A 14,497-nucleotide genomic window follows, 5' to 3' on the forward strand; every position below is an offset into this window, starting at 1 on the left:
CCTCAAGAATTCGAACTGATCTCTTGATCCGGAACTTTGCGTCTTTGATAAGTTATCATGGGTAGAGCTTGTAAAAATGGAGGGAGATTTTGATTTTGCATGGTTAGAATTTGAAGGGTTTACTATATTTGAATTGGAAATAGCACAGGGTTCTAATAAACTAGAGGGAGGGATAGGATTGTGTGTGACAACCTCACTATAAGAGAGCTGGGGTTTTAAAATCAAGGGGATAGAAGGCGCATCTAATAGCATTTCCTCCAAGTGTCCATTAGCCTTTGACAGCTGAGCATTATTGACACTTGTTTCTTTCAAAATATTGATGGAATTAACATTCACCATCATTCCTTCTGATTCTTCATTTACTTCACTAATTTCCTTATCACTAGAATTAGAAACATCAGTATCCTTTGTTACCTCCAAACCAGATTTATTAGAGTCTTCCTTAGTAAGGCCCAAATCAGCAGAAATTGAGCCCATAATGTGACTAATCTTTACAGGCTGCTGATTAGAAGAAGTAATCACCCCTGTATCTTTCTTTTTACACACATAATTACTTTTGACATTATTAAAAGTCCTCTTATTGTTGTTATTATCAACAATATTTGTTTTAACAGACCTTAGGTTGTTATTATCAACCTTATTTAAATTTTTATTATTATTCCTTCTGTTGTTATTATCAACAGATTTAGAAATCTTTTTTTTATTTGTTACTAAAGTCCATGGACCAAATTCACCATGTGATTCCGAATCTGCCAAGATTTGAAATGAGTTGGGCTTAGAAGGAAGCCCAACCAAACTAGTGGGCTGAGAAACATTTTCAACACTACTTTGAGAAGCAGCATTCTGTTCAGCAGAGGAATAAGCCAAATTTGATTTCTCAACTGGTGAGACATGCTTATCAACACCTGTTGATATTGAAGACACCTCATGCTTTTTATTCAACATGCAATTGGTTTGGGTATGCCCCACTTTGCCACACAAGAAACAAAGAGTGGTGATATTTTCATAAGCAATTTGTTGCCACGCGCCACCTATCCAAACCTTGGTCACCAGTGGTTTGCTCAAATCAATCTCAATGCATACACGAGCATATCTTCCTCTAGTTAATCTATCGGTTGCATAATCTACGCGAATTGGATTCCCCGCCACCTTTGCAATCTGAAACAGAGCTGATTTATCAAAATATTCGACTGGTAGCTCAGTAAATCTAATCCACACTGTCATTTTATCAAAAGGATTCTCAGAAGCTCTGAAATTTGGCTTCCATTTCGCCATCATCAAATAATGATCAAAAACAAACCAAGGACCCCCAAACAGAGCCCTTTCATAATCATCCTCCATAGTGAAGCGAAATAAGAACACATTATGACCAAGGTCAATTGTTTCTAGACCCCCTTTAATTTTCCACATAATTCGAGCACGATTAAGCATAAAAGCAGGCCTAATTGTTGTACCCAAGCATTTGCCCATTAAAGTTAAACCCCAAGGTTTTCTTAATCGATCAAGCGTTTCTTTATCAAATCTAACTGATAAACCTGAATCAGGGCCAAAATCCTCATCCTGAGACCATTCTGTCGAAGTTGCAACAATCTTTCTTGCCTCCTCAAACCATTGGGAAGAACTAGCTACTACCCCACGAAAGCTGACAACAGAGCGAGCCTCTTTCTGCTCAGATTCAACCATTTCATGGTCTGAAAGAGGTGGAGGTTCTGGTGGATTAGAAACATCCACCATAGCAGACCACACTAAAGAACAATAAACACCACTTCCTTACCTTTTCTTTAGAGAGAAAAGTTTTAGAGAGAGAAAAGTTTACTTGAATGGAATGTTGTTCACTTGTTTGTAAAATAATACTATATAAAAATGCATGGATATAGTGTTGGTACACCCACGTAAATTGTATATCCAAAGAAATTTACAATATTAAGAAAAATGAATAAAGCACATATATGTATTATTTTTATTTAATTATAAGGATGACCAAACATTTATTCATATACAAGGTAGTGTACTCAAAGTAAATAAAAATAAAAAATAAAAAATAAAAAAAATAAAAAAAAATAATTAAATATTAATCCATCAATGTCTGATAAATGATAAGAACCAAGAAGCTACAAAATGATACTTCATCGCGATCTTGGTGGAAGCACCTGTTCAACTCAAGAATCATCACCTGCAATTATAGTACACTTAATCTTGTTAGAAAAACGAAATATCTAATCAACAAACAATAAAACACACTTAAGTAAATCAAGAATAATCTAGATTACCTGAAGGTGGCATCATAGGAGCTGTGGCGGTTGGGCTTTGAACTTCACCTACAATTTCGATTTCAAAAAAAAAAAAGAGAAATTACTTTTTTTGCTAATTGTATATCATGTGTATCTAAATAATGTGATATAAACTAAGGAGTAAATTATATACAAAGCTAAATAATGTATTAGCTCTATTTAAATTTAGTTGTTACGACTCACAATACTGAGCGTTCAAATTTAATATGATATATAATTTTTATAGAGGACTCAAACACATAAAAAGCCAAAAGTATAGTATAAAACCTCATGCTCTGATATGATCCATCCCAGAATTATAGTACGAAAAAAAATTATTAATAAAAGTTGATAAAATTCGCACGCGCACGATAACAACTTTTACCTTGGATGGATTTCTAATTGTATTCCCTCTTTTCTAAAGCCCATTACCATTTTAACCTTTGTGGTGAACAAAGTAAGAGTTAATGATTTCAATAACATAAAATATCATATTCCATGAAAAAAAAATTCACAAATCTTTATATGCTTGCTAGTCACACCGTGTGACTAGTTATCATGAGGATTATTTCGTTAGTGTTATAGGGGTTACTCTATTAACCAATTGACCGTTGGTGTAGTGGTGATTGAAACTACACTTGGAAGGGTGGACCCGTGTTCGATCCCCCGCAACAACAATTGAGAAGGGACTGGAATCTAACCACCCATAATTGGTCCCCGAATTCGGATTAGCCAAAGGGTGAACCGGGTTAAACACCAAAAAAAAATAAGGGTTACTTTCGTCAGTGATACAACTTCTCGATCAAAGTTTAAAGGATTGCTCGCATAAGTGTAATAAGGAATACTTTGTTCTTTTACAAGCGATCACATGGTATGACCAACCACACACAAAACGCACCAAGTTGCGGCCTAAAACTTTAGGCTAGGAAGTGATATAGGTTCAAAGTCCTTTACAATACAGTTGTGATGTGCTATGATACAGCTGAAATCAAATAATCTTTTTATTTAACTGTGATAATTGTTGAATAAGTCTCAAAATCAACATATCAAATGATACACTAATTAGAAAATCCAAAAGAATTTTCCAATAGAAATTAAATACAAAGTAGATAGTATATTATTGTGCAAAAGACCAAAATACATGTTGATCCGTCTAATCTTCTAAAACAGGACACAAGTCAAGAGAACAAGTAGGCCAGAAAGTGGTCCGACCATCTCAATCTTGTTAGAAGCACCAGTTTCTACAAAATTTAAAGTTGTTAACTTTGTCAATGATCCATAATTAAAATCGATAGAGACTTTGGAAAAAGAAAATGTCAAATAATCAACTCAACGACCAAAAGCTGTTATACTACATAAAACTACGCAAGAAATCACCTGTTGTATTTCCATTCGGACTCAAAGCAGTCGGGCTTTCTGCTGACCCTAGACATTTTAATTAAATCACAATTCAAGATTAATAGCTAATACGCGTATTATAAAGCTTTAACAAGGCAAACATGAAAATGTACGTACACAAAGATAGGGAATATATATGTGTAGGAGATTACCTAGAGGTGGATTCATTGGACTTGGAGCACTGCTTGGCCCTTCACCTACGATTTCAATTTGAAATTAAAATTAATTGTTAATAGCCCATATATTATAATAAGTTCTACATGTATATAAATATATACTCCGTATATGTATTGAACACTTTATACCAAATGGGAAATACTCCAATCCATAAACTAAAATTGAATATAATATTCTACTGTGTATATTATGGATTGGATTAACTAACCCAAATAAAATAGAAAAGAAATTATTACCTAGAGGTGTTGTCGTTGGAGTAAGGCTTGGAGCTTCACCTTGAAGTTTAATTTAATTTAATAGATTAGATTGATTGCTTATATAAGTACTTAATTGATGCTAGTTACGTACATGTGACAAATAATAATAATATTAGTAACGCACCCCTTAGACTTATGAAATAACCAAATTACTCTCCTTGTGTCAATGTAGGTTACTCACACTTCACAGTAATAAAAGTACATGAATACGTTTTGTCGATTTTGATACTAGTCGTGGATGAAACAGCAGAGTTAAATTACCTGCTGGTGTTGGGGATGAAGGAGTATCACTAGGGCTAGAATTAGGACCTTCAAAACAAACCAAAGTTGTATGCAATATTAATGAGTATGAATATATATTGAAGCTGATTTAAACAGATTTTTTAATGAAATTGAATGTGTTAATATTAATTAATATGTCATCAAATAAATTAAGGAATTACCTGGTGGTGGGGCTAAAGGAGTTACATTGGGGCTTGAATTAGGACCTTCAATTCAAAACAAAAGTTGCATGATTTATTAACCTTAACTTAATTACATTATTTTCAATTGTTTTATTTTAAGTTTAATAAAAAAGAAGCAAAATATTATAGGAAACTCAAACTAGTTATATTATACCTGGAGATGAAGCAGAAGGTGTTGGAGTAGTCGATAGAGGTGGAGCTGATGGAGTTCCCAAGGGGCTTGGACTAGGACCTTCATTTTAGAATTGTTAAGTTATAATACTCCATACAAAAAAATACATTTTCCTAAACTAATGATAGATAGATTTAATTTAGAAATGTTGAATGCATGACAAATTAAATAATGTACCAATAGGTGTTGTTAAAGCTTGATAATGTTAATATTTTTAAATGTAAAACCCTAATAGATTGTCAAAAAAACAGCAAAACCCTAATTTTTGTATTGTCTGTCTCCCTTTATTTATTTATTTTTTGTTCAACGGACTCACTTTTTATTTGAGCCCGTTCTATTTATGGCATGCCCAGGCCTTTTTTTTTATTTTTATTTTTTTTACCATTTTATCTCTTTTATCGTACAATAATTACATATTTATTTACACTCTCTCTTATTTTATTTTACACCCGCATGTCTACAATTTTAACAATTTCTCAAATTGCGTATTTATAATAAGCGGGTAGATCGAATATAAAAGAACAAAGGTAGTACACCACTAGGGTAGTACAGTAAATATTTATCAATTTTAACTTAAAATCTAAATACTACTTTATATTTAATTAAACTTCTTAACAAAAGTTACTTGGTTGAAACCTAATTAGTTGTAAAAAAAAAAAAAAATGGCACAAAATAGTCAGTCCATAAAAGAATAGTAGGAAAATTAAACATACCACCAGGGCAAATTGTGTTATAAGAAGCAGTAACGTTGCATACGGAGAGAAGCATAGAGATGCCATCAACATCGGTCGCATTAAGACTAGACTTGATGCTGCAGAAACACGGCATCTCATTCGATACTATTTGTAAGACCACAGGGCAACACACCTGCTGGAATTCCATCGGTGTCTCGGCTCCTCGACGGCAAGTCTGGATCCTGTCCCAGCAAAACGGAGTATTTCGTTGTGCTAATGAGGGCATAAATTGCATTGACATGAACAACACAATTCCCGCCATCATAATAACCATTTCCGTTCCTACGTATGTTTTCATCTTTTTCTCTCTATATGATATGAATATTTAATGTATGTTTTGTATATTTGGTAGGTAAGTCTAATATATGAGGCTTATATATATATATATATATATATATATATATATATATATATATATATATATATATATATATATATATTTATGGTCGTATATTTATATGGAGTATTTAAGTTTAGGGACACTTTAGGGAGTGAATTGAACTTGATTAATGAAAAATGCTAAGAAAGTACGAATTATATGATAGTGTGCCTCACGTAGATACATACCGTGGTATGTGCCGGCCATCAGTTTTGTATAATACTAGTATTTCACCGGCTCGCTTCATGAACATGATACATGCTTCTTCGTCATAAGTTTATTATATGTATATGCTAGCTCAAGCAAGCAAGGAGCCAGCCAATTCCTTAGGAGCACATACGTAAGATGATATGGATCGCGACCGGCCATGACTCAACATTGGATGACTTATATTATACAAGCTACGAAAGAATTTTTCGTGGAAGGCGGTAGATAGCTCGTATAGTAGACTCATTCAATTCAATTTAGTCATTTTCCTAGTAAAATTTTAAAAATATATCGTTGTACGGGAGAGAACTAGAGGTGATAATGAAATTTGAGTGTAAGAATGATAAAAACTCTCATTCGTACTACGTATTACATAGCAGTACAACTTTAATACCTTTACGATTATTATATATATAGTCAAAATAAAATAAATTAAGTTTAACATATACAGAGTATCATGATTTATATTATATGAAAAAAATAGGCGGAGTAGTCTTATTAGATTCGTCTATTCATACTTTAAACCTTTTATAATTTGTCGAATGATATATTCATTGTAAAGACACGAATGGAGTGTAAATGACAAGTGAGTCAAACTTCTAGGAGTATATTTAGAAGGTTATTTTTGTAATTATATAATTGCAAAATAAATAATACAAAATGAAAATTATCACACAAACAAATACAGAAATCTTCATTTAGAAGGTCAAATAGCACGTTCCTTATTATACATATATACTTTAATTCATAAAAATTAAAGATAATGGACATAAACCTCCATAAATCAACTTTATACACTAGAAGATAAGAAGATAATGGCCTGACATCGCAATCTTGTGAGAAACGTAATATAATCTTAAGAATTACCTGCAATTGTAGACAGAATAATTTGTTAAAATTTAACTCATGCAATATAGTTTGCAACATTTCGTACCACTGATGTAATGCTTGTACAATTAGTTGTAAGTTAACTACCATTATTATGTTATCCAACTATGCCAGTTTAATGTTAAAACATTTCAAAGAGTACGTCTCGAAAACAATACAAAATAAAATATGCACTATACTTTGAGATGGAGGAAATATAAGTTTATCCATTCTATAAAAATTCAATTGGCAAAAAAGGCAATTACCCGGTGACATCGTTGGAGCTGCGACAGGGCTTAAAGCTTCACCTGCATTTTTAAGCATGAGAGAAAATTGATAACTTAATTTAATGCTTCATATATAAGCCATCCTCAAAACTAAATTTAAATAGACAACTTGTTTGAATAAACAACTTTTCACAAAATTAGTACTGTAGTAATTAATCTCTCTGTTCATAATTTCTTGCAACAACTTGACTGACACACGACGTGTGAAATGGTAATGCACAAGGTCTACCTCATAAATATGTGAATAATGTGATCATTAAGTATTATTAATAATTAATTAGTTCATATTTGAAAATATTTAGTACATTCAGAGATTTCAGACCAATTCAACACTATATACACAATAACATTTGATTTTGATTTGAGAGGATTAATCAACACAATAAATTTTTTTTTTATTAAAAAAAATTTATGTATAAATTATTTTATAAAAATACTTCGCAGGGCATGTTCACTTCAGCTTAATTTCAGTTTAGTTCAATCAGCTCCAATTAGTTCAGTTCAACTCCTAATTTCCTTCTCTCATAAAATATTCATTTCAGCTCTATTCAATTTAGTTCAGTTCAGCTCAGTTTAGTTCAGCTCAGTTCAGTAAATATAAATAAGCCCTAATCAATGTTAAAAATATGATGAATAGTGTTACAGTCTAAATATTATTAATTTTAAGAACGGAGGACGTAAACTTGTAATAATGTAATATACTTGATCAATATTTTATACTTATCAACAAAAGGAAATAATTATCGCTTGAGAAGGAGCTGAGGGTGTAAGAATTACCATTCATAAGATTGAATTTAATTTGCCAGTAATAGAAATTAAAAGATTGGAAGCACATAGGGTTAAAATATGTTGGGATATGCTCTAATTAAATGTGCGTTTGGTATGAAAAGTGATGGAGTGGAAAAGAAATAATAAGGAGAAGGAAAAGAATAACTTAATTAACAATTATCTTTTCATTGTTTGGTTTAAACATGGAAATAAATCACTTAAACATCACTCTCTTTATTTTTGTTTGAGGAGGGCCGGGTAAGAGTATTTTTTACCTTAGCTTTTAGAGAGGTTGTAATAAATGGGTGGAAACCATTACCCTTATGTAATGGTAATTGTTACCCAACCTTTCTAACCAAACACTTGGTAACGATAATGGTTTAATAGAATCCGTTTCCAATCCTCAAAATACTCTTACCAAACATGCTCTTAGTCTCTAATCACATGAAAAAAGAGAGAATTAACCTTTATATTTGGTTAAGAGGCTACATACTCTTCAAGTTTTTATATGATTTTGGGACGAAACTTCCTTTTAGGTTTTATCTCACACTGATAACAATTAAAATAGAGAAAGCTAATCACATCTTACAAAGGAAATGGTAAATATTTCTACCAATTTTCCTTTTTCTATTTTTTTTAGGGCATTCTACAAGTTGTCCTTACATGAGGCATTTATCATCAATTATACTCTAATAAGACATTTTAATCCTTTTTAACATGTTAAATTTTGGGTGATCAAGTTAGCACTGGCATTTAAAATACAGAATTGTATGCATATCTTTTACTACTATGTATATACTTGAATTATTGTTTATTCGTTGATTGAAAACATATCCACGTACTTCATTTTTCCCAAATTAATAGTTTATGATGATAGCGTAAGTTGATTAATTTAATTTGAACAAACTTAACAATGTATTCAGACGAACAAGTATTAATTAACAGTCCGTATTACCAAGGCAAAAGTCGTCAAGTGCAGGTATTGAGGTGACAATGCCGCACGTAGTAAAAATCTGGACAAAACTGGGAGATACAGCGGGATTTTGGTTAAGATATGAGCTGATGCTACAAAAGCATGGTTTCTCAGTGCTTGCTGTTTCTTGGATGAGAGAGCAGCAAAAGAAATCTGTCATATTAAACGAAGCGCTCAATGGATCGTATTGTGGCAATGACCGGCTATTGTTGACATGATCAATCCAGCAATTTGAGATGCCATCCCAGCAGCCTCCTAGATCTGGTGAGGGTTAACACACGTACAATAACAGTAAATTAGATAATCTAAACGTATGTACGTCAAATTTTACCAACAAATTAGGGCGAAAATGAAGGCAAAAGGAGCAAGGAAAATAATTCAATAACTACTTATTACTTATTATCTCCATGCATACCATGTTTTCTCTATTGTAATGAAAAATTCAAAAATTATTGAAATCAATTAATAATATAATAGAAGTATGAAGTATGGAGTATTAAAACTTGTACCGGAAAAAGGAAAGAGTGAGTTACCTAACGGTGTAGGGGCCGGAGATAAAACTTCGGGGCTCGGAGTTGGGCCTTCTTGTGTTAATGAAGGCATAAACTGTATAGATAACAATACTATTATTAATGCAACCACCTTCATTTGTACCTGTTTTAATTTCTTTGATTTCCCTTCTCTTTTACTTGTTTTCAAAATTTATATTTTCCGCTGTATATAGTCGACTATGGACTATGCATGCATGTGTTGGTTATTTATACAAGGCATATCAAGAACTATCCCGTAAATCAAATTATGCCGTCTTTGTTGAATTGAAAGTTTGAAACTTTCTTAGCTTCCAAGCAAACTAATTTATCCGTATATTAATTAATGTATTGATGACTTATTCTATGGAATGACATCGATCAAGAACTATTCCTCAATAAATCCGTCATTTGTACATACATGATTATATATATCTTAAATAAACTTCTTCTAGTACATACTAAGAATACAAGTTTGATTACTATTTTGTATCGATTTTAACAATTTATTATATTTTGCATGCAAGATATGTGGAGAGAAAAAAATATTAGTACCTCAAGCTATCATATGGTAACCTCTGTTTTTTCCTTATAGGCTTGAATATTTTTAAAAAAAAAAAAAAAAAAAAAAATCACAAAGTATAATAACAAAACACAACAAAAGCTTGGGAAATTTTAACCTATATACTTATCAGTTTGACTATTAATCTATGTAGACAATATAGTACAAGAAGATTTTGGTTCGATTTGAAAAACTAGTGGCGCGATAATTTATTACAGAGTACAACATATATATCATTGAAAAATCAGTTTGACTCAATATTTTAGAAAAAATTTATGAACTCATGAGTCACTTATTAATGGAAATAAAAATCTTTTTTGAATATAACAAAACTTATAAAGTACTATACATGCGTCAATTGACTTTAATTTGCGTTTGTTGCAAGTTGAGTCGATATTGTATACTCCGTAGATAGTATGTATTTTTTAACATGTTTTATGATTTACTTGTGGATAAAAATAATTGTTTACCGGCTTTAGACCGGACTGAAGCTAAGACAGAAAATAAAATTTCAAAAATCGAAGATCGAATCGATTAAATTGAGACCAAACTGATTTGAACGACTGCCGGTTTTGATATATATATATATATGCTTATATAAAAGGCTAAATTTTTAATAATGCTTTCTGAAGAAGCGGAGAGGGTTTAAGAAATTGACCAAGACTGCCAAGAGAGGACTCAACAAAATAATAAAATAATGGAAAACCAATTTTAATGTCTTTTTTATTTGTAAGTCTAATTAAAAAAAAAAACTCAAAAAATTAAAGTTTTTGTAAATGATTAAGAATATCAAAAAGATTTTATGCATAATTTTAAGAAAAAAAATGTATTTAGTCAAAGATCAGTTTTTGAAGGGCTTTGAACCAGATTGGACCAAAAACTGAAAAAAAAATCATTTTTGACACAGAGATAACGGGTCCAAGTTAGGGTTGGTCCGATTCATTTTTTCTGATCCAGTCTAAATAGGTTTTTAAACACCTTTGACTGTAATGACTTTTTATGTTGAATTTATTGAAAACTCCCCTTTAAAAAAAAAATGCCATTTGGAAACATGCAATAGATTATTAATAGTCAAATGTGCAATGACAACTAGTAATGACATTAGTCGGTTAAGTGTTAGCTATATGAAATACAAGTTTATCATGGGTAAGCATATGCTATTGGAGGTTGACTACATATAACACTTTGGATCAATTTCTTGTGTGCAACCCGTAAACTAACTCGCGTTTTCTAAAAGTTTGTGTTAATATCTATACGAGGGTAAATGGACTTGTTAATGATGACGACGCGAACCAAGTAAATAAATTGACCTTGAATGAAATGTTGTTTGTAAAATAACACTCGATAAAATGCATGGATATAGAATGGTAGTGTGGTACTGGTACATCCACATAAAATGTATATCCAAAGAAATTAAATAAAATTATAAGAAAAATAAATAAAGTACATGCATTACTTTTATTTATAAGGATGTCCAAACATTTTATTCATGTACAAGGTAGTGCACTCAAAGTTAAAAATATATAATACAATGTATAATAGTATATAATTCATCAATGTCTGATAACTGATAAGAACCAAGAAGCTACAAAATGATACTTCATAGCGGTTTTGTTGGAAGCACCTGTTCATCTCAAGAATCATCACCTGCAATTATATTATTACACTTTAATCTTGTTAGAAAAATGAAAAAGCTAATTAACAAATTAAACAATAAAACACACTTAAGTAAATCAAGAATGATCTAGATTACCTGAAGGTGGCATCATAGGAGCTGCGGCGGTTGGGCTTTGAACTTCACCTTCAATTTCGAATTCAAAAAAAAAATAAAAAAAATAAAAAAAAATAAAAAAATCAAACGTTTTTTTGCTAAATGAATATTATGCGTATTTAATATGATATAAACTACGGAGTAAATTTATACAAACCTAAATAGTTAATGTACTAGATCTATTTAAATTTAGTTATCATAATTTACAGTACTAAGCTAGTTAAATTTAATATGATCGATAATTTTTATGGAGGGCTCTAACTCGTAAAAAAGCTAAAAGTATAGTAAAAAACCTCATTCTTCGATATAATCCATCCCAAATTCTAGATATAGTATGGTAAAAAAATTATTAATAAAAGTTAATAAATTCGCTTGAGCACACTAACAACTTTTACCTTGGCAAAATTTGTCAAGAGCAGCATGTGAGTCGACGATGTTGCATATAGACAAGAGTTGGGTAACGTTGGTTGCTTGGGAAGGATTTTCCTGAAGAAATGTGGACACAGTACAAAAACAAGGTTTTTCTGTACGTGCTGTTTGTTGAACGAGAGGACAACAAAGGTATTCTGTCACATTAAATGATGGACTTTTTGGATCAAGTTTTGGATCTGAGCCTGTATTGTTGATATGATCGTTGACACAATCTTGGTACCTAAGCCAACAAAACTCTTCATTACCTGATAATATTACGAGCATTCATGATTAGTCAAACATTAGCCAGACGTTCAATTAACAAACTCTATCTTCTATTTAAAAGGCAATTTTAAGTAATCCTAAATATACAATGCATGCATGCATGCAATACAACGACAAATATAAACTAGATGTGATCAAGTTGAGTCTGGCTCGACCCGGCTTGATTTTGGGCGGGCTTTGGACAGTTTTTTGGCCCGGAGTCAAGTTGGCCCAGCCCGACCCGATTTTTTAAAAAAAAATTGGACAAGCTTGAGAAATCAATTTTATGCAATTTTAGTTGTTTTTTTGCCTGGCCTTAAATTAGCTCGAAAAGCCCGCCTAGTTTGGGCGGGGTTGGGCACACATTTTTCGACCCAAACTTTTACCCAACACAGCCCGATATTGGGCATTTTTTTTTTACCTTGGTCCGTCCCGCCCATTGATCACCTCTAATATAAACCTCTGGATGGTTAGATTGATGTCAACTTAGTTGCTTAAAATTCAGAGGTGGTGAGACTTTAAGCAACGAAACTAGTTGGCATCGATCTAACCATTTAAAAGTTTATATTTGTGGTTGTCTTGCATGCCTTTGTAGCTCTCTTTACACAAAAAAAAATAAAAATTGATCCATGCAAATACATAAATTAAATAGGAGTAGAGCATGTATATAAGCTCATTCCATATTATATGGGATAAATAAAAGGTGCGTATGTACCTAGAGGTGTAGGAGCTGGAGGTAAGCCGGAGTTTGAAATAGGAGCTTCTTGTGCGGATGAAGGCATAAATTGTATGCACAGCAATATAACTACTGCCACCACCTTCATTTCTATGGATTTTCTCATCATTTTATCTTCACTCCGATATCTATATAAGATATATGCTTTTATTTGCTAGCTTCTTTGTATGATCGATTAAGGAGCTAATATATATACACTTCCTGCAAGGACTAATTTGCGTAACATTTACGTTGCCGATTAAGGTTTAATATTATTGAAACGTTTATTTTTTCACATATATAATAAAATATTACCCATTGAATTCAACTATATATGGAGGACATTATCTTATATTATAAGAAGTAAGAAGTAATAAATGTATATTCTTAAGTCTTAACATCACTAACATGACTGTACATATAGATATATATTTATAAACAATTGCATAATCAAGTTTTGCTGGAATATAGTTAAAATTATATTCAAACTATTATGCTGAAATTCATGAGATCGATCATATTTATCTACTTCCTCAATGGTATAAGTCCATATCAGCTGCTATTTTATTCAATTTTCAGACCTTTTTTTTTTCATTACACATACAATTCAACATTAATTGAAATAATAAAACTTCATTTATATAAATGTACTTTTCGATTTCAATCTATCAAAATTTAATTCAAATATTGAAATATTACTAGTACTCCGTACCTCTTAAAAATAAAAATTGAAGTTATTAGTCAAAGATCGTTTTGAAAAATGAAAGCAATGGTAAAATACGTGTTGCTATTTCTCCAGTGAACACAAAAGAAATAATTGTCAATAAACTAAAAATTTAAGATACAAAGAAAAAAATAATCAAAATAAAGATTCAACTTTCTAAGCGTTAAAGTTGGAATCAGATATTTTTTTTTTTTTTTTTTTTTTTTTTTTTTTTTTTTTTTTGTGGAAGGAAATTGGAATCTGAATTAACTAACTAGTAATGAAATTATGTGGCGTCGATCTAGAGCCCTGCCAAGTATTAAATAAAAGTTTATCATACTAGTAAAATTAATACGGAGCAAAAACCAATAATATTCTCTGTAACATATAAAAACTAATGTATTGTGTCTTAATCGCACCTATATCTTAAGAATTAAGTCATGAGTATACTGTATACGCAAACGTAGCGCTAATCTGCCATGATAAAAGTATTTTTTTATTATATTTTTCAACAGAAAGAAAATCATTACTAAATTATAATGAAACGGCACTAACTACAAACAATAACTCCAAAGAAATTATTTATATAGG

General features: G+C 31.3%; 1 long non-coding RNA gene across 1 annotated transcript; it reads right to left on the reverse strand.

Moving 5' to 3' along the window:
- Positions 1-7,185: 7,185 nt before the first annotated feature.
- Positions 7,186-9,651, reverse strand: LOC145569483 (uncharacterized). Its single transcript, XR_014096115.1, has 3 exons — positions 9,487-9,651; positions 8,936-9,214; positions 7,186-7,233 (listed from the first exon to the last, which is right to left on the reverse strand). It is a non-coding gene; the product is annotated as an uncharacterized LOC145569483 (long non-coding RNA).
- Positions 9,652-14,497: the final 4,846 nt, after the last annotated feature.

This window comes from Chenopodium album, chromosome 11 (assembly GCF_948465745.1).
Source record: "Chenopodium album chromosome 11, dcCheAlbu1.1, whole genome shotgun sequence".
NCBI lineage: Eukaryota > Viridiplantae > Streptophyta > Magnoliopsida > Caryophyllales > Amaranthaceae > Chenopodium > Chenopodium album.